Consider the following 21,140-nt stretch of genomic DNA (forward strand, 5'->3'; position numbering starts at 1 on the left):
ATTTCGCAAAATCATTCTGAACCTAACGAAGAAAATATATTTCACTGTGTTTGTTTATTATTAAATTATTATTAACTTATCTAAAATATATTTAGTTGGATTAGGCTAAATTAAATTGCGCTTATTATATAAGGTTAGGTAAATTTTCTAAGACTCTTTTGGTACAAAATAATTTATTTTTACATTAACATAAATGAAAAAAAATATATCTTTAAACGTATAAGAGAAAATTTTAAAAAGGGCTTAATTTTAAGTTAGTTCATGCTAATTAAACAATTTTTACCAGTTCGGCACGACATATGTATAACACACACACACACACGAGACCAGGCGCCACCTAGTGTCTCAGAGACCAAGTCATGTAATGGTACAAAAAAAAAAAAAAAAAAAAAAACAGGTTGTTAGGTTAAACCAGCACTGAAAAATATCACGGAGCGAAAAGTTGCCATTGCCAAACCCATCTCGCCCTTACTCCCGGTCGCCGCTGTGTCCAGCTCTTGAAACCAGGCGAGATCTCCGCTCTTACTCCCGGCCGCCGTTGTGTCCAGCTCTTGAAACCAGGCGAGATCTCCGCAGCAATTACACCTCATTTTCTGCGAGAATATACCAGGGGAAAACTTGTCCAATAACTGCAAAACGGAGAACTGTGATTATGGCTTCCGCGTCGGCTGACGGCAGCTCAAGTTGGTGCCATCTCCGCAGCTCCGCCTGTTTCCAGCTGCCGCAAACCCGCGCCCCCCCCCCTCCCCTTCCCCAAGTTGCTCAACCATCTGCCAAGCTGATATTACACACGCTCTTCCAGCGCCCACTGGTATTACACACGCTGTTCCACCATCCTCTGTAACTGGCTCCAGCGCTGCCAGCTTCCTACTCCTGCCTGGATATTAAACCCTGGCATTGCTGCTATCATCTCAATGTTAACTCCATTTGCTTCACGAGGAGAGTACAGCTTTCTAATTATTATTATTATTATTATTATTATTATTATTATTATTATTATTATTATTATTATTATTAATAATATTATTTTTATTATTTTATTAATTGTTATTATTTTATTAATTATTATTATTTTATTACAGTTGTTACTATATTATTATTATTATTATTATTATTATTATTATTATTATTATTATTATTATTATTATTATTATTATTATTATTATTGAATTATATTCAAATTCTTATTTTGAGATAGACAGATGGACAGAAATATAGAAATGATGTGCACTCTAAGTTAAGAGGACGTACAAGTGTCAGAGCAAGTACAGGATCGGAGAGTGAACATCACGCCAAGTATATCGACGAAGGTGTGTGTGTGTGTGTGTGTGTGTGTACAACACGTACAACAAGGCGATCAGAAACTTGATGGACTGTGGTAGAGACAGACACATTGAAGCTCAATAAATGTGACGTCCTGTCGGCGGTGGTGAAGACGTACGCTTTCACCGGGGCGACGTTTCGCTCTGTTGAGATACAGTTCTACACAGAGCGAAATGTTGTCCCAATAAAAGCTTGGTGTGCAGTGTGTGTGTGTTTCGTTCAATGACAGACCAACAGAACTGTTATGGAAGAACATGTAGGGAGCCACAATGTGAAAGGAACAAATCCACGAAGATCAACAGGAGGGTTAACGAAGTTCAAAAGAAAAAGGAATTGTCGACTTGACCCAACGAAAAAAAGTTGTCCAAGAAATGTAATAAATAGTAATGATTCACACACACACACACACACACACACACACACACACACACACACACACACACACACACACACACACACACACACACACACACACACACACACACACACTCACGCACACACACACACACAAACACACACATCAAGAGGGAATATACCAACAAGTGTTGGATGACATACGAACTACTGAGGAGGAGGTGAAGAAGCTCTTAAGTGACCTTGACACCTCAAAGGCGATGGGACCGGACAACATCTCCCCATGGGTTCTTAGAGAAGGAGCAGAGATGCTGTGCGTGCCTCTAACCACAATCTTCAACACATCCCTTGAAACTGGGCAACTACCTGAGAAATGGAAGACAGCTAATGTAGTCCCCATATTTAAGAAAGGAAACAGAAACGAGGCACTAAACTACAGACCTGTGTCTCTGACATGTATTGTGTGCAAAGTCATGGAGAAGATTATCAGGAGGAGAGTGGTCGAACACCTGGAAAGGAACAAGATTATAAATGAAAACCAGCATGGGTTCATGGAAGGCAAATCTTGTATCACAAACCTCCTGGAGTTTTATGACAAGGTAACAGAAGTAAGACACGAGAGAGAGGGGTGGGTAGATTGCGTTTTCCTAGACTGCAGGAAGGCCTTTGACACAGTTCCCCACAAGAGATTAGTGCAGAAGCTGGAGGATCAGGCGCACGTAAAAGGGAGGGCACTGCAATGGATAAGGGAATACCTGACAGGGAGGCAGCAATGAGTCATGGTACGTGAAGAGGTATCACAGTGGGCGCCTGTGACGAGCGGGGTCCCACAGGGGTCAGTTCTAGGACCAGTGCTATTTTTGATATATGTGAACGACATGATGGAAGGAATAGACTCTGAAGTGTCCCTATTCGCAGATGATGCGAAGTTGATGAGAAGAATTAAATTGGATGAGGATGAGGCAGGACTGCAAAGAGACCTGGACAGGGTGGACATGTGGTCCAGAAACTGGCTTCTCGAATTCAATCCTGCCAAATGCAAAGTCATGAAGATTGGGAGGGGCAAAGAAGACCGCAGACAGAGTATAGGATAGGTGGACAAAGACTACAGACTTCACTCAGGGAGAAAGACCTCGGGGTGACCATAACACCGAGCACGTCACCGGAGTCACACATCAACCAAATAACTGCTGCAGCATACGGGCGCCTGACAAATCTGAGAATAGCTTTCCGATACCTTAATAAGGAATCGCTCAAGACACTGTACACTGTGTATGTTAGGCCCATACTGGAGTATGCAGCACCAGTCTGGAACCCACACCTGGTCAAGCACGTCAAGAAGTTAGAGAAAGTACAAAGGTTTTCAACAAGGCTAGTCCCAGAGCTCAGGAGAATGACGTACGAGAAAAGGTTGAGGGAAATCGGACTGACGACACTGGAGGACAGAAGGGCCAGGGGAGACATGATAACTACATACAAGATACTGCGGGGAATAGACAAGGTGGACAGAGATAGGATGTTCCAGAGAGGGGACACAGGAACAAGGGGTCACAACTGGAAGCTGAAGACTCAGACGAGTCACAGGGACGTTAGGAAGTATTTCTTCAGTCATAGAGTCGTCAGGAAGTGGAATAGCCTAGCAAGTGAAGTAGTGGAGGCAGGAACCATACATAGTTTTAAGAAGAGGTATGATAAAGCTCAGGAAGCAGAGAGAGAGAGAGGACCTAGTAGCAATCAGTGAAGAGGCGGGGCCAGGAGCTGAGTCTCGACCCCTTCCACCACAATTAGGTGAGTACAATTAGGTGAGTACACACGTGTTAGCTCAGCTATATGAAGGTAAAATTCCTACGTAGCTATGAGATGAATGCCCCGTAAGGGAGACGACGCTTTGATGCCGGTGAAGAGCTCTTGTTCAAGGGAATTGGAGCTACCTCCACCTTCTCCTTCTTCCCCACTTCTTGGACTGCATGTGCCCTCCGTTCCCCATACCACAGGCAATGCATGACTTCTACGGGTTTAGCGTTCCCCGTGAACGTAATATGAGTGACATTCAGCGGACAAAAATAGAATAGGAAAATTGGAAAAAGTGACCTGATTGCAAAATACTGCTAAGCCATAAGATGAACACTGTCGATTAAAGTCGTTAATGATAATGAAAACACAAAGAATACAATCCCTATGAACTCTTAATGATTATATGATAGAGAAAATAATCTCAGAGAAACGTAAAGGTATATTATGACTTCTTAAAGTGTGGTAAACACTACGGTGCGGGACCTCTTGTCAGTCTTCCAGAAGTAAGAGGACATCTCGAGCTTTCAAAGGCAGGATTGCTAAAAGAAGAAGACTCATGATAGAAAGATCAGCGGGGTACTGGAAGTGAGGCAACAGATGGCAGTACTGGACATCGAACTGATTTCGAAGTGATTCTGAAGTGCTGCGAGGGGATTTTGCGGTTGCTTCAAAATAAGATCGAGGTGACATCAGTGTGGCTTCGACATCACTTCAAAGTGACATCTAGGTGACTACTATGTGCCTTTTAGGTGATATCGAAGTGACTTTGAGGTATGTATCTACACCTAAGTCCTGCCCTTGCAAAAGAAAAAATGGAAAACAGTAGATCGTAGCAAATATTATATGTGGTAGGTATCGCAGGGAGAATGTAGAGGAGTAGTTCCCTTCAAGGCGAGAGGAGACGTCAAGACGCCAGCATCAAGATGCTGATGAAGGGGCTCTTGATTTAGTGAGTTATCGTCACCTTCCTTGCACCAAACCTAATTACCTCCCATCCCCAGGAGCAAGATATTCATGAAGAAAATGCCATCATTCTTAAAGTTAAAATATACGAGACAGTCCCTGGGCGATCGTACTTAATATTGAAATTAAAGACGTGGAAGACAAAGACACAGGCAATAAAACAAGTTTTTATTGAGAGGACGTTTTACTCTATGTAGAGCTTTATTAAGTTTTGGTAAAGCTAGTCTACAACAGAGTGAAACGTTGTCCCATTTAAAGCTTGTCTTGCAACTTGTGTATCTTCGTATTCATGGCTGCGAGCAACACGCAGCTTCATCCAACTTTAACGTTATTAAAGAATTAACATAAAGAACAGAAATTAAATAACATTTAGACGCTGATAAATTTGACCTCAACTAAAATGCGAGAGGAGAGACTATTGCTTGCAACAAGAGCACTTAAGATTATATTCAGTGTTTATACACCGAGAAGTGTACATATTCTGTGTATATACACTGGGAGATTTATGTCTGTTAGTGTATATACACCCAGAGAGTTAATTTTAATCTTCCCTTGCTGGATTAAAATATTTTCGACAAGTGACGAACAGGTTACATGTAGCCTTAATTACGATCGTGTTGCCGATAGGATTTAAACCCCACGCACTAGCCAATCAACAAGAGCTCTTGGTGGATTGGTGGGCTGGTGGGATGCAAAGAAAGAGACCGGCCTGAAAAACTGCACCGACACACACACACACACACACCAGAGGATTTGGAGGATTTCTGTGCGAAAGAGTTAGCTTTGAACACCCGATCCAGCGCTAGATATCACAGACTGGTGGAACACTTTCCACCGTCACCCATATTAGCTTTAGTCGGCTATGAAAACTTCGTCAAAAAAAATTCTGAAAATGCGTTTTTCTTTTTCTCAAAATTTATGCTTTTTAACTACATATATCTTTGTTTCAATGGAAAAAATGAAAATTGTTAAAGTCAGATGGCGCCAGACGCAACAACCTGGTGAACCACAACCTGGTGAAGCAGACCTGTTGGACTGAAGACAACAGTGTATTATACCCTAAACACCGGGTTAATTGTGTAACAATAAAGAAAGTAATATTCATTCGGGTCTTTAAAATTAAATACGTGATGATATTTACATCTCATTTGCACGATGTAATTGTCATTAATATTCACACACAAGCTACTGGCCGATGATAATTGTTCTAATTAAGCCTTTCATTACCCATTGTTTTTTTTTATGCCGAGTTTGTTCAAAATTTATATACTTTCTAACTTTGCTCTTTAGCTTACATGTGTGTGTGTGTGTACTCACCTAGTTGAGGTTGCAGGGGTCGAGTCCGAGCTCCTGGCCCCGCCTCTTCACTGGTCGCTACTAGGTCACTCTCCCTGAACCGTGAGCTTTATCATACCTCTGCTTAAAGCTATGTATGGATCCTGCCTCCACTACATCGCTTCCCAAACTATTCCACTTCCTGACTACTCTGTGGCTGAAGAAATACTTCCTAACATCCCTGTGATTCATCTGTGTCTTCAACTTTCAACTGTGTCCCCTTGTTACTGTGTCCAATCTCTGGAACATCCTGTCTTTGTCCACCTTGTCAATTCCTCTCAGTATTTTGTATGTCGTTATCATGTCCCCCCTATCTCTTCTGTCCTCCAGTGTCGTCAGGTTAATTTCCCTTAATCTCTTCTCGTAGGACATTCCTCTTAGCTCTGGGACTAGTCTTGTTGCAAACCTTTGCACTTTCTCTAGTTTCTTTACGTTCTTGGCTAGGTGTGGGTTCCAAACTGGTGCCGCATACTCCAATATGGGCCTAACGTACACGGTGTACAGGGTCCTGAACGATTCCTTATTAAGATGTCGGAATGCTGTTTTGAGGTTTGCTAGGCACCCATATGCTGCAGCAGTTATTTGGTTGATGTGCGCTTCAGGAGATGTTCCTGGTGTTATACTCACCCCAAGATCTTTTTCCTTGAGTGAGGTTTGTCTTCTCTGGCCCCCCCTAGACTGTATTCCGTCTACGGTCTTCTTTGCCCTTCCCCAATCTTCATGACTTTGCACTCAGTGGGATTGAACTCCAGGAGCCAATTGCTGGACCAGGTCTGCAGCCTGTCCAGATCCCTTTGTAGTTCTGCCTGGTCTTCGATCTAATGACTTCTTCTCATCAACTTCACGTCATCTGCAAACAGGGACACTTCGGAGTCTATTCCTACCGTCATGTCGTTCACAAATACCAGAAACAGCACTGGTCCTAGGACTGACCCCTGTGGGACCCCGCTGGTCACAGGTGCCCACTCTGACACCTCGCCACGTACCATGACTCGCTGCTGTCTTCCTGACAAGTATTCCCTGATCCATTGTAGTGCCTTTCCTGTTATCCCTGCTTGGTCCTCCAGTTTTTGCACTAATCTCTTGTGTGGAACTGTGTCAAACGCCTTCTTGCAGTCCAAGAAAAGGCAATCCACCCACCCCTCTCTCTTTTGTCTTACTGCTGTCACCATGTCGTAGAACTCCAGTATGTTTGTGACACAGGATTTCCCGTCCCTGAAACCATGTTGGCTGCTGTTGATGAGATCATTCCTTTCTAGGTGTTTCACCACTCTTCTCCTGATAATCTTCTCCACGACTTTGCATACTATACATGTCAGTGACACTGGTCTGTAGTTTAGTGCTTCATGTCTGTCTCCTTTTTTAAAAACTGGGACTATATTTGCTGTCTCCCATGCCTCAGGCAATCTCCCTGTTTCGATAGATGTATTGAATATTGTTGTTAGGGGTACACATAGCGCCTCTGCTCCCTCTCTCAGGACCCATAGAGAGATGTTATCCGGCCCCGTTGACTTTGAGGTATCTAGCTCACTCAGAAGCCTCTTCACTCCTTCCTCGGTTGTGTGTACTGTGTCCAGCAGTTGGTGGTGTACCCCACCTCTCCGTCTTTCTGGAGCCCCTTCTGTCTCCTCTGTGAACACTTCTTTGAATCTCTTGTTGAGTTCCTCACATACTTCACGGTCATTTCTTGTTGTCTCTCCTCCTTCCTTCCTTAGTCTGATTACCTGGTCCTTGACTGTTGTTTTCCTCCTGATGTGGCTGTATCACAGCTTTGGGTCAGATTTGGCTTTCGCTGCTATGTAGCTTTCATACTGTCGTTGGGCCTCCCTACTTATCTGTGCAAATTCATTTCTGGCTCTATGTGTGGCTGTGTGTGTGTGTGTGTGTGTGTGTGTGTGTGTGTGTGTGTGTGTGTGTGTGTGTGTGTGTGTGTGTGTGTGTTGTGTGTGTGTGTGTGTGTGTGTGTGTGTGTGTGTGTGTGTGTGTGTGTGTGTGTGTGTGTGTGTGTGTGTGTGTGTGTGTGTGTGTGTGTGTGTGTGTGTGTGTGTGTGTGTGTGTGTGTGTGTGTGTGTGTGTGTACTCACCTATTTGTACTCACCTATTTGTGGTTGCAGGGGTCGAGTCCTAGCTCCTGGCCCCGCCTCTTCACCGGTTGCTACTAGACCCTCTCTCTCCCCGCTCCATGAGCTTTATCAAACCTCGTCTTAAAACTGTGTATGGTTCCTGCCTCCACTACGTCATTTTCTAGGCTATTCCACTGCCTTACAGCTCTATGACTGAAGAAATACTTCCTACTATCTCTCTGACTCATTTGTGTCTTCAACTTCCAATTGTGGCCTCTTGTTTCTGTGTCCCCTCCCTGGAACATCCTGTCCTTGTCCACCTTGTCTATTCCACGCAGTATTTTATATGTCGTTATCATGTCTCCCCTGACCCTCCTGTCCTCCAGTGTCGTCAGGCCGATTTCCCTTAATCTTTCTTCATAGGACATTCCCCTTAGCTCTGGAACTAACCTTGTTGCAAACCTTTGTACTTTCTCTAGTTTCTTGACGTGCTTTATCAAGTGCGGGTTCCAAACAGGTGCTGCATACTCCAGTATGGGCCTGACATATACGGTGTACAGTGTCTTGAATGATTCCTTACTAAGGTGTCGGAATGCTGTTCTCAGGTTTGCCAGGCGCCCATATGCTGCAGCAGTTATCTGATTGATGTGTGCTTCCGGAGACATGCTCGGTGTTATACTCACCCCAAGATCTTTCTCCTTGAGTGAGGTTTGCAGTCTTTGGCCACCTAGCCTATACTCTGTCTGTGGTCTTCTGTGCCCTTCCCCTATCTTCATGACTTTGCATTTGGCAGGATTAAATTCGAGAAGCCATTTGCTGGACCAGGTGTCCAGTCTGTCCAGGTCTCTTTGAAGTCCTGCCTGGTCCTCATCAGATTTAATTCTCCTCATTAACTTCACATCATCTGCAAACAGGGACACTTCTGAGTCTAACCCTTCCGTCATGTCGTTCACATATACCAAAAATAGCACTGGTCCTAGGACCGACCCCTGTGGGACCCCGCTCGTCACAGGTGCCCACTGTGATACATCATTACGTACCATGACTCGTTGTTGCCTCCCTGTCAGGTATTCTCTGATCCATTGCAGTGCCCTTCCTGTTATATGCGCCTGATGCTCTAGCTTCTGCACTAATCTCTTGTGAGGAACTGTGTCAAAGGCCTTCTTGCAGTCCAAGAAGATGCAATCAACCCACCCCTCTCTCTCTTGTCTTACTTCTGTTATTTTATCATAAAACTCCAGAAGGTTTGTGACACAGGATTTGCCTTCCGTGAATCCGTGCTGGTTGGCATTTATACTCCTGTTCCGTTCCAGGTGCTCCACCACTCTCCTCCTGATAATCTTCTCCATAATTTTGCATACTATACACGTCAATGACACAGGTCTATAGTTTAGTGCCTCTTTTCTGTCTCCTTTTTTGAAAATGGGAACTACATTTGCTGTCTTCCATACCTCAGGTAGTTGCCCAGTTTCCAGGGATGTGTTGAAGATTGTGGTAAGTGGTACGCACAACATATCTGCTCCCTCTCTAAGGACCCATGGAGAGATGTTGTCCGGTCCCATTGCCTTTGAGGTATCGATGTCCCTTAGCAGTTTCTTCACCTGTGTGTGTGTGTGTGTGTGTTTGTGTGTGTGTGTGTATACTCACTTATTTGTACTCACCTATTCGTGGTTACAGGAGTTGAGTCACAGCTCCTGTCACCGCCTCTTCGTGTGTGTGGTTACCTGGCCTCGCCCCTCAAATTGCCGCTTGCCAGATTCACTCCTAGCCTCAAGAGCCCTATCGTACCTGCTCGTAAAACTATGCATGGAACCCAAGTGTACTCACCTATTTGTGGTTGCAGGGGTCGAGTCATAGCTCCTGGCCACACTTCTCCACTGATTGCTACTAGGCCTTCTCTTTCCCTTCTCCACGAACTTTATCATACCTCGTTGCCTTCACTACGTCACTTTCTGTCAGTGTGTGTGTGTGTGTGTGTGTGTGTGTGTGTGTGTGTGTGTGTGTGGGTGTGTTTTACTTTCTCTTGAGAAAACTAGATGTGTTTCGGTTGCTGTGCTATTAGAGAAAGGTATCCCCTTCAGTTCTGAAGAATTTTAGACTGATATAGTGTACATGGTGCTGTGTACACTGGAGGGATATACACTGCTAGGGTGTACATGGTGCTGTGTACACTGGAGGGATATACACTGCTAGGGTGTACATGGTGCTGTGTACACTGGAGGGATATACACTGCTAGGGTGTACATGGTGCTGTGTACACTGGAGGGATATACACTGCTAGGGTGTACATGGTGCTGTGTACACTGGAGGGATATACACTGCTAGGGTGTACATGGTGCTGTGTACACTGGAGGGATATACACTGCTAGGGTGTACATGGTGCTGTGTACACTGGAGGGATATACACTGCTAGGGTGTACATGGTGCTGTGTACACTGGAGGTATATACACTGCTAGGGTGTACATGGTGCTGTGTACACTGGAGGGATATACACTGCTAGGGTGTACATGGTGCTGTGTACACTGGAGGGATATACACTGCTAGGGTGTACATGGTGCTGTGTACACTGGATGGATATACACTGCTAGGGTGTACATGGTGCTGTGTACACTGGAGGGATATACACTGCTAGGGTGTACATGGTGCTGTGTACACTGGAGGGATATACTCTGCTATACTGCAAACCGTGGTGGAGTATTTCTTACTAGGGCGTTTCTTTATTATAATAATAATAATAATAATAATAATTATTATTATTATTATTATTATTATTATTATTATTATTATTATTATTATTATTATTATTATTATTATTATTATTATTATTATTATTATTAGTAGTAGTAGTAGTAGTAGTAGTAGTAGTAGTAGTAGTAGTAATAGTAGTAATAGTAGTAGTAGTAGTAGTAGTAGTAGTAGTAGTAGTAGTAGTAGTAGTAGTAGTAGTAGTAGTAGTAGTAGTAGTAGTAGTAGTAGTAGTAGTAGTACTAGTAGTATGAGTATTAGTATTGGTATTAATTTGCTTCAATATATTTTCTGTTTGTTTCAAACAAACATCTGAGCAGCGCAAGCCTTGTTTATGCTGCCTTTCCCCCACTGTGGACGGAGGATCAAGCCTCCAGCACCAGTTTTCCCTTTTCCTGGAATTACCACTTGTCGACTTTCCCTAATGTCTTCTAATATATTTTGTGAGGAGTAAGACGCATGCACAACTTTATTGCAGAAATGTTCTGGCAATAAAGTTATCTGAGTGTTGCCCATGTCTTGCGCATCAACATGTGGTTTCAGTTTATGACAGTGGTTTCCAAACTAGGGTACGTGTTATACCAAGGGCATGCGGAGGGATTGTCAGCGGTCATGCCAGTGAGTTATCATAATTTTGTTGTATTACTAATGTCATCTTGATATTTTAAAAATTTATTTATATTTAGTATTTTGTAGATAAACGTAAGGTTCCAATATATTAAGACGCTTTAATAAAAGATCGTATTTCTTATTTAATAAAGGATTGTATTTCAGGGCTACATTTCAGCGAGAAGAGCACCGGTGTATATCTTATTGTAGAAATATCAGGAAGAATTGTCTTCGAGGCTGAGGGACTTTTTTATGTATGTACTATTCTGGACATTCATTCAGGATTTACTGGTCTAATAAATGAGTTAAAACTAGTATATAACTACAGTAATTTGCTTTATTTACTGATATGCTTTGACACCCAAACACTTGCCAACGAGAGTTAATAGGTTCTTTAAGCTTTGGGTTAGAATCGTTAACGCCATTAAGTCCAGCGGTGCGAACAGTCAGCTCTATCGGTCGTTGTGGCATGATTTTGGTGAACATATGAACATAAGATAGAAAGAGCACTACAATAGGCTTACAGGCTTATGTTAGGCATGTCCAAGTCAGACCCACTTAAAAAGGAAGGAGCACTGCAGCAGGCTTATTGGTCCATGCTAGGCAAGCTCAACTCGCACCCAACCACGTCAACTGACGCACTGCTTTTAAACACTGAGGTGCGGTAGATCTCACGACGGGAATATAGTTGCCGGAGTTGAGTCTCTGAGAGGAGAGATAGTTGTATTCTCTTTCTCGAGGTGGCGAAACAGTCTCAGGTTTTATAATAAAATCACTCAGACAGGTAACGACAATTGATATTAAGCAACGGCAGTTGATATTAAGCAACGGCAGTTGATATTAAGCAACGGCAGTTGATATTAAGCAACGGCAGTTGATATTAGCGGATCTACGTAACATGCAGATCGTCAGAACACATTGAACTTGTCACTACTGGGACAGTTTTCAACGTTGATTCATGTAACCATTGAAGTTAAGACATTGACTATGAAATTGGGATTATGGGAACAGAATGCTCAAGTAAAAATATTTCAAATGTTTGAAAGCTTAACACAGTCTCTTGAGGACAAAGAAACTGTGTACACTGACCTCAGTAAGCGTAATCACAGGTCTTTTCTGCGTAACGAAATTAATTCCCAGACTTAAAAAGAGGAAGATGCAAAATTAATGCATAACCCATTCACTCCGGACGTGTCCTCACTCCATGACATCAAGCACGAGGAATTTTGCAAATTTTGTATATTGACTCGTCTGCTCGAAATGCTTATGAAACTCTAACTCTGATTAAATTCTAGCCACCGGTGAGCAGTCATACCTTCTGTAGTTGTCAATATGACCATTACAAAACTTTCCAGCATTTCCCACAACGTATCTATGTGAGGGCGGGTTCTCTTTTGTCCGTTATTAAGACCAAGTCGTTATTAGGACCAAATTTCGTTGTCGGAGGACGACTTGACGATGGCTCCGTCAAAGACATCAGTCAGAATTGAAGTCGTGGCTTTCACTTTTGCAAGAATTTTCCTTATATTCAATTTTACAGGAGTTCAAACAATTGTAAATATTTCAAAGTCTAAATTAACTTTTTGCAGTTTTTGTCAGATGTAGCATTTTCATGTAAAAAAAAAAGTGTATATTCTTTCATAATATGAAGACATTAATAATTTATTTTTGACAAAATATTTTTTCTGTCATTCGTCTTTATTGTTCACAGAAAAATATTCATACTTAAAAAAAAAAAAAACTTTTACTTTGCAAATTAATCTTTTCCTATAGAATCAATACTTTTAAAAAAGCGAAGGTTAAAAAAAATACGATTAGTATATTGTTCTATCTCTATTTCTTTACGTCAGATATTAGCAGAAAACGTTTTTAGGTATCTATATAAGAGTTGTGCTGTTGATAACGCAAAACACGGTAAACACGATCGACACAAGCTTAGGCAATCACCGAGGCATGTGTCTCGTGTCAGGCCTACGGAAGTAAATGGATGTATCTGATAGGAGTGTTGGTTCAGCCTCTTCTGCTACTGTTAATTAGTCAGTGTGCGAGCAATTAGTGCTGAGTTGATTATATTGCACTGAGGACACCGGAGTTACCGGAGTAATTATCACTAAATTTAGTTCACTAATTATATTACACGTGAGAGTCTGTGGAGCAGGTAGGAGGCTCCTGTAGCAGTGATAGTGGGAGGCTCCTGTAGCAGTGATAGTGGGAGGCTCCTGTAGTAGTGAGAGTGGGAGGCTCCTGTAGCAGTGATAGTGGGAGGCTCCTGCAGCAGTGATAGTGGGAGGCTCCTGTAGTAGTGATAGTGGGAGGCTCCTGTAGCAGTGATAGTGCGGGGCTCCTGTAGCAGTGATAGTGGGAGGCTCCTGTAGCAGTGATAGTGGGAGGCTCCTGCAGCAGTGATGGTGGGAGGCTCCTGTAGCAGTGATAGTGGGAGGCTCCTGCAGCAGTGATAGTGGGAGGCTCCTGTAGCAGTGATAGTGGGAGGCTCCTGTAGCAGTGATAGTGGGAGGCTCCTGTAGCAGTGATAGTGGGAGGCTCCTGTAGCAGTGATAGTGGGAGGCTCCTGCAGCAGTGATAGTGGGAGGCTCCTGTAGCAGTGATAGTGGGAGGCTCCTGTAGCAGTGATAGTGGGAGGCTCCTGTAGCAGTGATGGGAGGAGGAGGCTAATGTAGCAGTGATGGTGGGAGGCTCCTGTAGCAGTGATGGTGGGAGGCTCCTGTAGCAGTGATGGGAGGAGGAGGCTACTGTAGCAGTGATGGTGGGAGGCTCCTGTAGCAGTATTGGGAGGAGGAGGAGGCTCCTGTAGCAGGGATGGTGGGAGGCTCCAGTAGCAGTGATAGTGGGAGGCTCCAGTAGCAGTGATAGTGGGAGGCTCCTATAGCAGTGATGGGAGGAGGAGGCTACTGTAGCAGTGATGGTGGGAGGCTCCTGTAGCAGTGATGGGAGGAGGAGGAGGCTCCTGTAGAAGTGATAGTGGGAGGCTCGTGTAGCAGTGATGGTGGGAGGCTTCTGTAGCAGTGATGGGAGGAGGAGGCTCCTGTAGCAGTGATGGTGGGAGGCTCCTGTAGCAGTGATGGGAGGAGAAGGCTCCTGTAGCAGTGATGGTGGGAGGCTCCTGTAGCAGTGATGGGAGGAGGAGGCTCCTGTAGCAGTGATGGTGGGAGGCTCCTGTAGTAGTGATGGTGGGAGGCTCCTGTAGCAGTGATGGGAGGAGGAGGCTCCCGTAGCAGTGATGGTGGGAGGCTCCTGTAGCAGTCATAGTGGGAGGCTCCTGTAGCAGTGATGGAAAGAGACTCCTGTAGCAGTGATGGGAAGACACTCCTGTAGCAGTGATGGTGGGAGGCTCCTCTAGCAGTGATGGGATGAGGCTCCTGTAGCAGTGATGAGAGGAGACTCCTGTAGCAGTGATAGGAGGAGACTCCTGTAGCAGTGATGGGAGGAGGCTCCTGTAGCAGTGATGGTGGGAGGCTCCTGTAGCAGTGATGGTGGGAGGCTCCTGTAGCAGTGATGGGAGGAGGCTACTGTAGCAGTGATGGTGGGAGGCTCCTGTAGCAGTGATGGTGGGAGGCTCCTGTAGCAGTGATGGGAGGAGACTCCTGTAGCAGTGATAGGAGAAGACTCCTGTAGCAATGATGGGAGGAGGATCCTGTAGCAGTGATAGGAGGAGGCTCCTGTAGCAGTGACGGTGGGAGGCTCCTGTAGCAGTGATGTGAGGAGACTTCTGTAGCAGTGTTGGGAGGAGACTCCTGCAGCAGTGATGGGAGGAGTCTCCAGTAGCAGTGATGGAAGGAGGCTCCTGTAGCAGTAATGGAAGGAGGCTCCTGTAGCAGTGATTGTGGGAGGCTCCTGTAGCAGTGATGGTGGGAGGCTCCTGTAGCAGTGATGGGAGGAGGCTCCTGTAGCAGTGATGGTGGGAGGCTCCTGTAGTAGTGATGGTGGGAGGCTCCTGTAGCAGTGATGGTGGGAGGCTCCTGTAGCAGTGATGGTGGGAGGCTCCTGTAGCAGTGATGGTGGGAGGCTCCTGTAGCAGTGATGTGGGAGGCTCATGTAGCAGTGATGGTGGGAGACTCCTGTAGCAGCGATGGTGCGAGGCTCCTGTAGCAGTGATGGTGGGAGGCTCCTGTAGCAGTCATAGTGGGAGGCTCCTGTAGCAGTGATGGGAGGAGACTCCTGTAGCAGTGATGGAAAGAGACTCCTGTAGCAGTGATGGGAAGACACTCCTGTAGCAGTGATGGTGGGAGGCTCCTCTAGCAGTGATGGGATGAGGCTCCTGTAGCAGTGATGAGAGGAGACTCCTGTAGCAGTGATAGGAGGAGACTCCTGTAGCAGTGATGGGAGGAGGCTCCTGTAGCAGTGATGGTGGGAGGCTCGTGTAGCAGTGATGGTGGGAGGCTCCTGTAGCAGTGATGGGAGGAGGCTACTGTAGCAGTGATGGTGGGAGGCTCCTGTAGCAGTGATGGTGGGAGGCTCCTGTAGTAGTGATGGTGGGAGGCTCCTGTAGCAGTGATGTGAGGATACTCCTGTAGCAGTGATGGGAGGAGACTCCTGTAGCAGTGATAGGAGGAGACTCCTGTAGCAGTGATGGGAGGAGGCTCCTGTAGCAGTGATAGGAGGAGGCTCCTGAAGCAGTGATGGTGGGAGGCTCCTGTAGCAGTGATGTGAGGAGACTCCTGTAGCAGTGTTGGGAGGAGACTCCTGCAGCAGTGATGGGAGGAGTCTCCAGTAGCAGTGATGGAAGGAGGCTCCTGTAGCAGTAATGGAAGGAGGCTCCTGTAGCAGTGATGGTGGGAGGCTCTTGTAGCAGTGATGGTGGGAGGCTCCTGTAGCAGTGATGGGAGGAGGCTCCTGTAGCAGTGATGGTGGGAGGCTCCTGTAGTAGAGATGGTGGGAGGCTCCTGTAGCAGTGATGGTGGGAGGCTCCTGTAGCAGTGATGTGGGAGGCTCCTGTATCAGTGATGGTGGGAGGCTCCTGTAGCAGTGATGGTGGGAGACTCCTGTAGCAGCGATGGTGGGAGGCTCCTGTAGCAGTGATGGTGGGAGGCTCCTGTAGCAGTGTTGGTGGGAGACTCTTGTAGCAGTGAAGGTGGGAGACTCCTGTAGCAGTAATGGGAGGAGGCTCCTTTAGCAATGATGGGAGGAGGCTCCTGTAGCAGTGATGGGAGGAAGCTCCTGTAGCAGTGATGGTGGGAGGCTCCTGTAGCAGTGATGGTGGGAGACTCCTGTAGCAGCGATGGTGGGAGGCTCCTGTAGCAGTGATGGTGGGAGGCTCCTGTAGCAGTAATGGTGGGAGACTCCTGTAGCAGTGATGGTGGGAGACTCTTGTAGCAGTGATGGTGGGAGATTCCTGTAGCAGCGATGGTGGGAGGCTCCTGTAGCAGTGATGGTGGGAGGCTCCTGTAGCAGTGTTGGTGGGAGACTCTTGTAGCAGTGATGGTGGGAGACTCCTGTAGCAGTGATGGTGGGAGGCTCCTGTACCAGTGATGGTGGGAGGCTCCCGTAGCAGTTATGGTGGGAGGCTCCTGTAGCAGTGATGGTGGGAGGCTCCTGTAGCAGTGATGGTGGAAGGCTCCTGTAGCAGTGATGTGGGAGGCTCCTGTAGCAGTGATGGTGGGAGGCTCCTGTAGCAGTGATGGTGGGAGGCTCCTGTAGCAGTGATGTGGGAGGCTCCTGTAGCAGTGATGGTGGGAGGCTCCTGTAGCAGTGATGGTGGGAGGCTCCTGTAGCAGTGATGTGGGAGGCTCCTGTAGCAGTGATGGTGGGAGGCTCCTGTAGCAGTGATGGTGGGAGGCTCCTGTAGCAGTGATGGTGGGAGGCTCCTGTAGCAGTGATGGTGGGAGGCTCCTGTAGCAGTGATGGTGGGAGGCTCCTGTAGCAGTGATGGGAGGAAACTCCTGTATCAGTACTGGACAAGGTAGAGAAGTGAGTTCTTCTGAACATTTCTATGGAAGAATATCAAACAATTATAACTTTATAATCTTGCTTTAGCTGAGATGACTAGTGTCTCTTCCAGGCATCTATCTAGGATCGACCAGTACCCAACTAGGGCTTCCTTGTACCTAACGAGGGCTTCCCATTGGCTATTTATCGCCTTCCATTGTCCATCTACTGGAACGCTAATACATAGAACCTAGACAGGATCTCCCAGTACCTACTTAAAGCTTACCGGTCCCTGTCCATGGTGTTAGTAACTAGCTAGTATAGCTCTAAGATCTCTCATTAGCTAACCAAAACCTCTTACGTATTATCTCTCTTATGGAATAAAGCTTTCCAGTACTTATGTAAAGCCTTTCAATACCCAGCCATGGCCTCCCAGTACTTTTCTATGACCCACCAGTGCCTAGACGAGCACCTCTGTCACTTGGATGCATCTCCCCCAGTTCTCTCAGACCTGCAGACAAGTGACAGTGTGGAGAAAATACTGGGAATTATTTTAATACTGAATATACTGATAGACATTTAAATTTTTAGACAAATATTTAGCAAGCAAATCTTGTAATTGACAGGATGTGGACTATATTAAATACGATTGAAAAATAGATTTGATTAGAATTTGATTTGCTGAAGTTGCGAGTTATCCACAAAGAGAAAGAGAGAGAGAGAGAGAGAGAGAGAGAGAGAGAGAGAGAGAGAGAGAGAGAGAGAGAGAGAGAGAAAGACAGAGAGGTCTAGAGAGAGAGAGAGAGAGAGAGAGAGAGAGGAGAGAGAGAGAGAGAGAGAGAGAGGAGAGAGAGAGAGAGAGAGAGAGAGAGAGAGAGAGAGAGAGAGAGAGAGAGAGAGAGAGAGAGAGAGAGAGAGAGAGAGAGAGAGAGAGAGAGAGAGAGAGAGAGAGAGAGAAGTAATTAAACTCAGTCATGAGTGGCACTGGCATCAGAAAATGAAAGGTTAATTGAGATTTGCTTGTGTCTGGCCCCCTCACGCAGGGTTCGTCTTGAAACGGGTGAGGGGAAGGGCGGCTCTTCATCTGAGGAACTGGAGCTAGTCTTCCCTTCTTAGGATCAAAGTTGATTATCTCTCATTCCCTATGAGGTTTGTGACCCATATGGGCTTACAGAGCTTCTTGATTAATATAATAATAATAATAATAATAATAATAATAATAATAATAATAATAATAATAATAATAATAATAATAATAATAATAATAATAGAAGAAGAAAAAAAAGGATGCTTGTAAATCGTAAGCATGAATGGTAGCTTGGAATGTTTGAACGACGCTCTGTCTGAAAAGCTGAGGACTTATCCAAAGCTGTGGTGAAGGATTTGTCGTAATGTGGAAGCCAGGATACTCAAACATTAGGGAGACGTGAGAGGATATCAACCGAGGAATGAAGCCACGAGTTTTGTTGCTTCTTCTGTCCTCGGTAGCCCGGTTAAGGTCCACAGGTGCCTATCTCTCGACGCCATAGCACCAGGAACTACGTGAAGGAAAAGAGGAGTCGTGCCGCACTTTCTCCTCAGTCAAGATGTGCAGGAAGAAACACGGGAGTTCTGCTGCTTAGCCAGTAGCTCGAGAAAGGAACACATAAGTTTCGCTGTCTCTTCTCATCCCTTCGTCAGTAGCAGGAAGCAAGGAACACAGAAGCCTCGAAGAATCATGCTAATGCCGGCAAACAGTTCGCTTCCGTCTTGCCGTAAATTTTCTTGGAATCTCCGGTAAAGTTAGCATTAAAAAAAAAAAAGGACCAAGGTGGCTTCAGGAACGGCAGAGCAGAGAGCGGGAAGTGTAGCGAAGGTCTCCAAGCTGTACGTGAGCGATTGAGTTAATTAATTTAGTGACTATCTTGGCTGGGAACTTCCAGGACGATAACGCTAATGGTAAATACAGAAGCCGAGCCTGGGCTAGATGGATGGTAGAGCTGTCTAGCCTTGAGTGATGGTTAGTCTTCCTCCTTTAATCCAAATTTCCCCTATCCTCCATATCATTGTGTACTCATCTATCTGTGTTCATTTAAATGTGGTTGTTAGTGGGTTTGTGTCTCAGCTCCTGGTCCCGCCTCTTAACTATAAGCGACTTATTTCATTTGTTTCTTGTTTCAAGGGGTGAAGTCTTGTCGTACTTACATTAAAAAACGTGTACTGTGTTTATACCTGTCACTTCTTCATTTAACTCATTCCACTTCCTGACTACTATGAGACTGAAGAATTACTTCTTGACATCCCGTGGATCCACTCTGACAGTGTATCTCTATCTCCATTATAAGTATTCTAATTGCTTGTTTTATCGCATTTTCTCTGGTTCTGCTACTTTCTGGTGTCGATACGTTCAGTTGCTTTAATTTTACCATATAGATCAGCCTCTAACCTGTGGAACCAATCTTGTTGCGTACCTCTGAACTTTTTCTACTGTCTTAATATACCTGATCACGTGTGTGTTTTATAACAGGTCTGGCATATGTCGTGAATAAACTGAATGTCTCTTTGTTCAGGTTCCTAAATTACGTTCTTAGGCGCGACTGAGGTGCGAACTGCCGACGCGTTTTGGTTATGTAAGACTCTAGGAATATATTGTGGTCTGTACTGTAGTACAGACACTTCAAGATATCCTTGACTGAGCTTCGCAACCTCTCACAGCAAACCCGCACATAGGAGAGATATTTCGGTCCGGCTTGGATCATTTACAGTCACACTGTGTGTGGGTTATTTGTGTATACTCCCAGTGTCTGGTATTCTCCCTATTCCCCCCCTTTTTAATAACTGTGCACTTGCTAGGGTTGAATTCCACTGTTCATCTCTTCGACACTGGATTCCATCTTCTCTGCTGTGTCATTTACTCATTTACTCATGTCATTTACTCATTTACTCATGTCATTTACTCTTGACTCTTGGCACCTCTCTCATCGTGCCAGGAGAAGCATTATCTTTCTTCTTAATAAAGGTAGAATTACCGACAATATATTAGGTAAAAGAACACAGGTGCAATTAGTGTGACACCGACAAAGCTCCTGGAGAGCGAAACGTTGCCACAATAAAATGTCACATTAGTTGCACGCATGTTCTTTTACCCTACGGTATATTTCTCGTTATCTCTGACTACTGAACGATTTTCCTCGCGCTGGGTATACACACTGTCAGGTGTACGTTTTTCAGCGTGGATACACAGAATTTGCTGTAATCCCTTAATATAGGGATTAAAGTATTCTTGACTGGTGGGGAACTTGTCGGGTACAGCCTTAACGACTCTCGTGTAGTCGATAGGTTTTAAACCCCATTAACCAACCAGAGAACCTTTCTCTCACTCAGCCTTATCTGTTGTAGAACCTCGGAAGGGTTCGTAAGCTGACGAGAGCTTTTTTTTTTTTTTTTAACCACAGGGGAACTGATGAGTAAAAGCAACTTGCTCGGCTCCCAAAATTTCCGATCATTACTTTTCAACTCTGATATTAAACCCATCTTAATTTTTTCGTACCCCCACTCTACTTAGAATTACATTACCCTCTCTCTCTCTCTCTCTCTCTCTCTCTCTCTCTCTCTCTCTCTCTCTCTCTCTCTCTCTCTCTCTCTCTCTCTCTCTCTCTCTCTCTCTCTCTCTCTCTCTTTCTCTCTCTCTCTCGTTTCTCTTTCTTCGATATTTTGTCTCTCAGGCATTTCACTTCTCTCCCCTTGACGATGTATCCCCTCTCCCTCCTCTTCTGCATTTTCCACTTCTCTTAGTCTTTTGTTCTTCCCCTCGGTAGCTCTGCCGCATTTCTCAATTTCTTCCCCTCACTCACCATGCCTGCCTTCCCCTCACTCACGGTGCCTGCCTTCCTTCACTCACCGTGCCTGCCTTCCCTCATTCACCATGCCTGCCTTCCCTCACTCATCATGCCTGCCTTCCCTCACTCATCATGCCTGCCTTTCCCTCACTCACCGTGCCTGCCTTCCTTCATTCACCATGCCTGCCTTCCCTCACTCACCATGCCTGCCTTCCCTCACTCACCATGCCTGCCTTCCCTCAGTCACCATGC

This window comes from Cherax quadricarinatus, chromosome 40, assembly GCF_038502225.1.
Source record: "Cherax quadricarinatus isolate ZL_2023a chromosome 40, ASM3850222v1, whole genome shotgun sequence".
NCBI lineage: Eukaryota > Metazoa > Arthropoda > Malacostraca > Decapoda > Parastacidae > Cherax > Cherax quadricarinatus.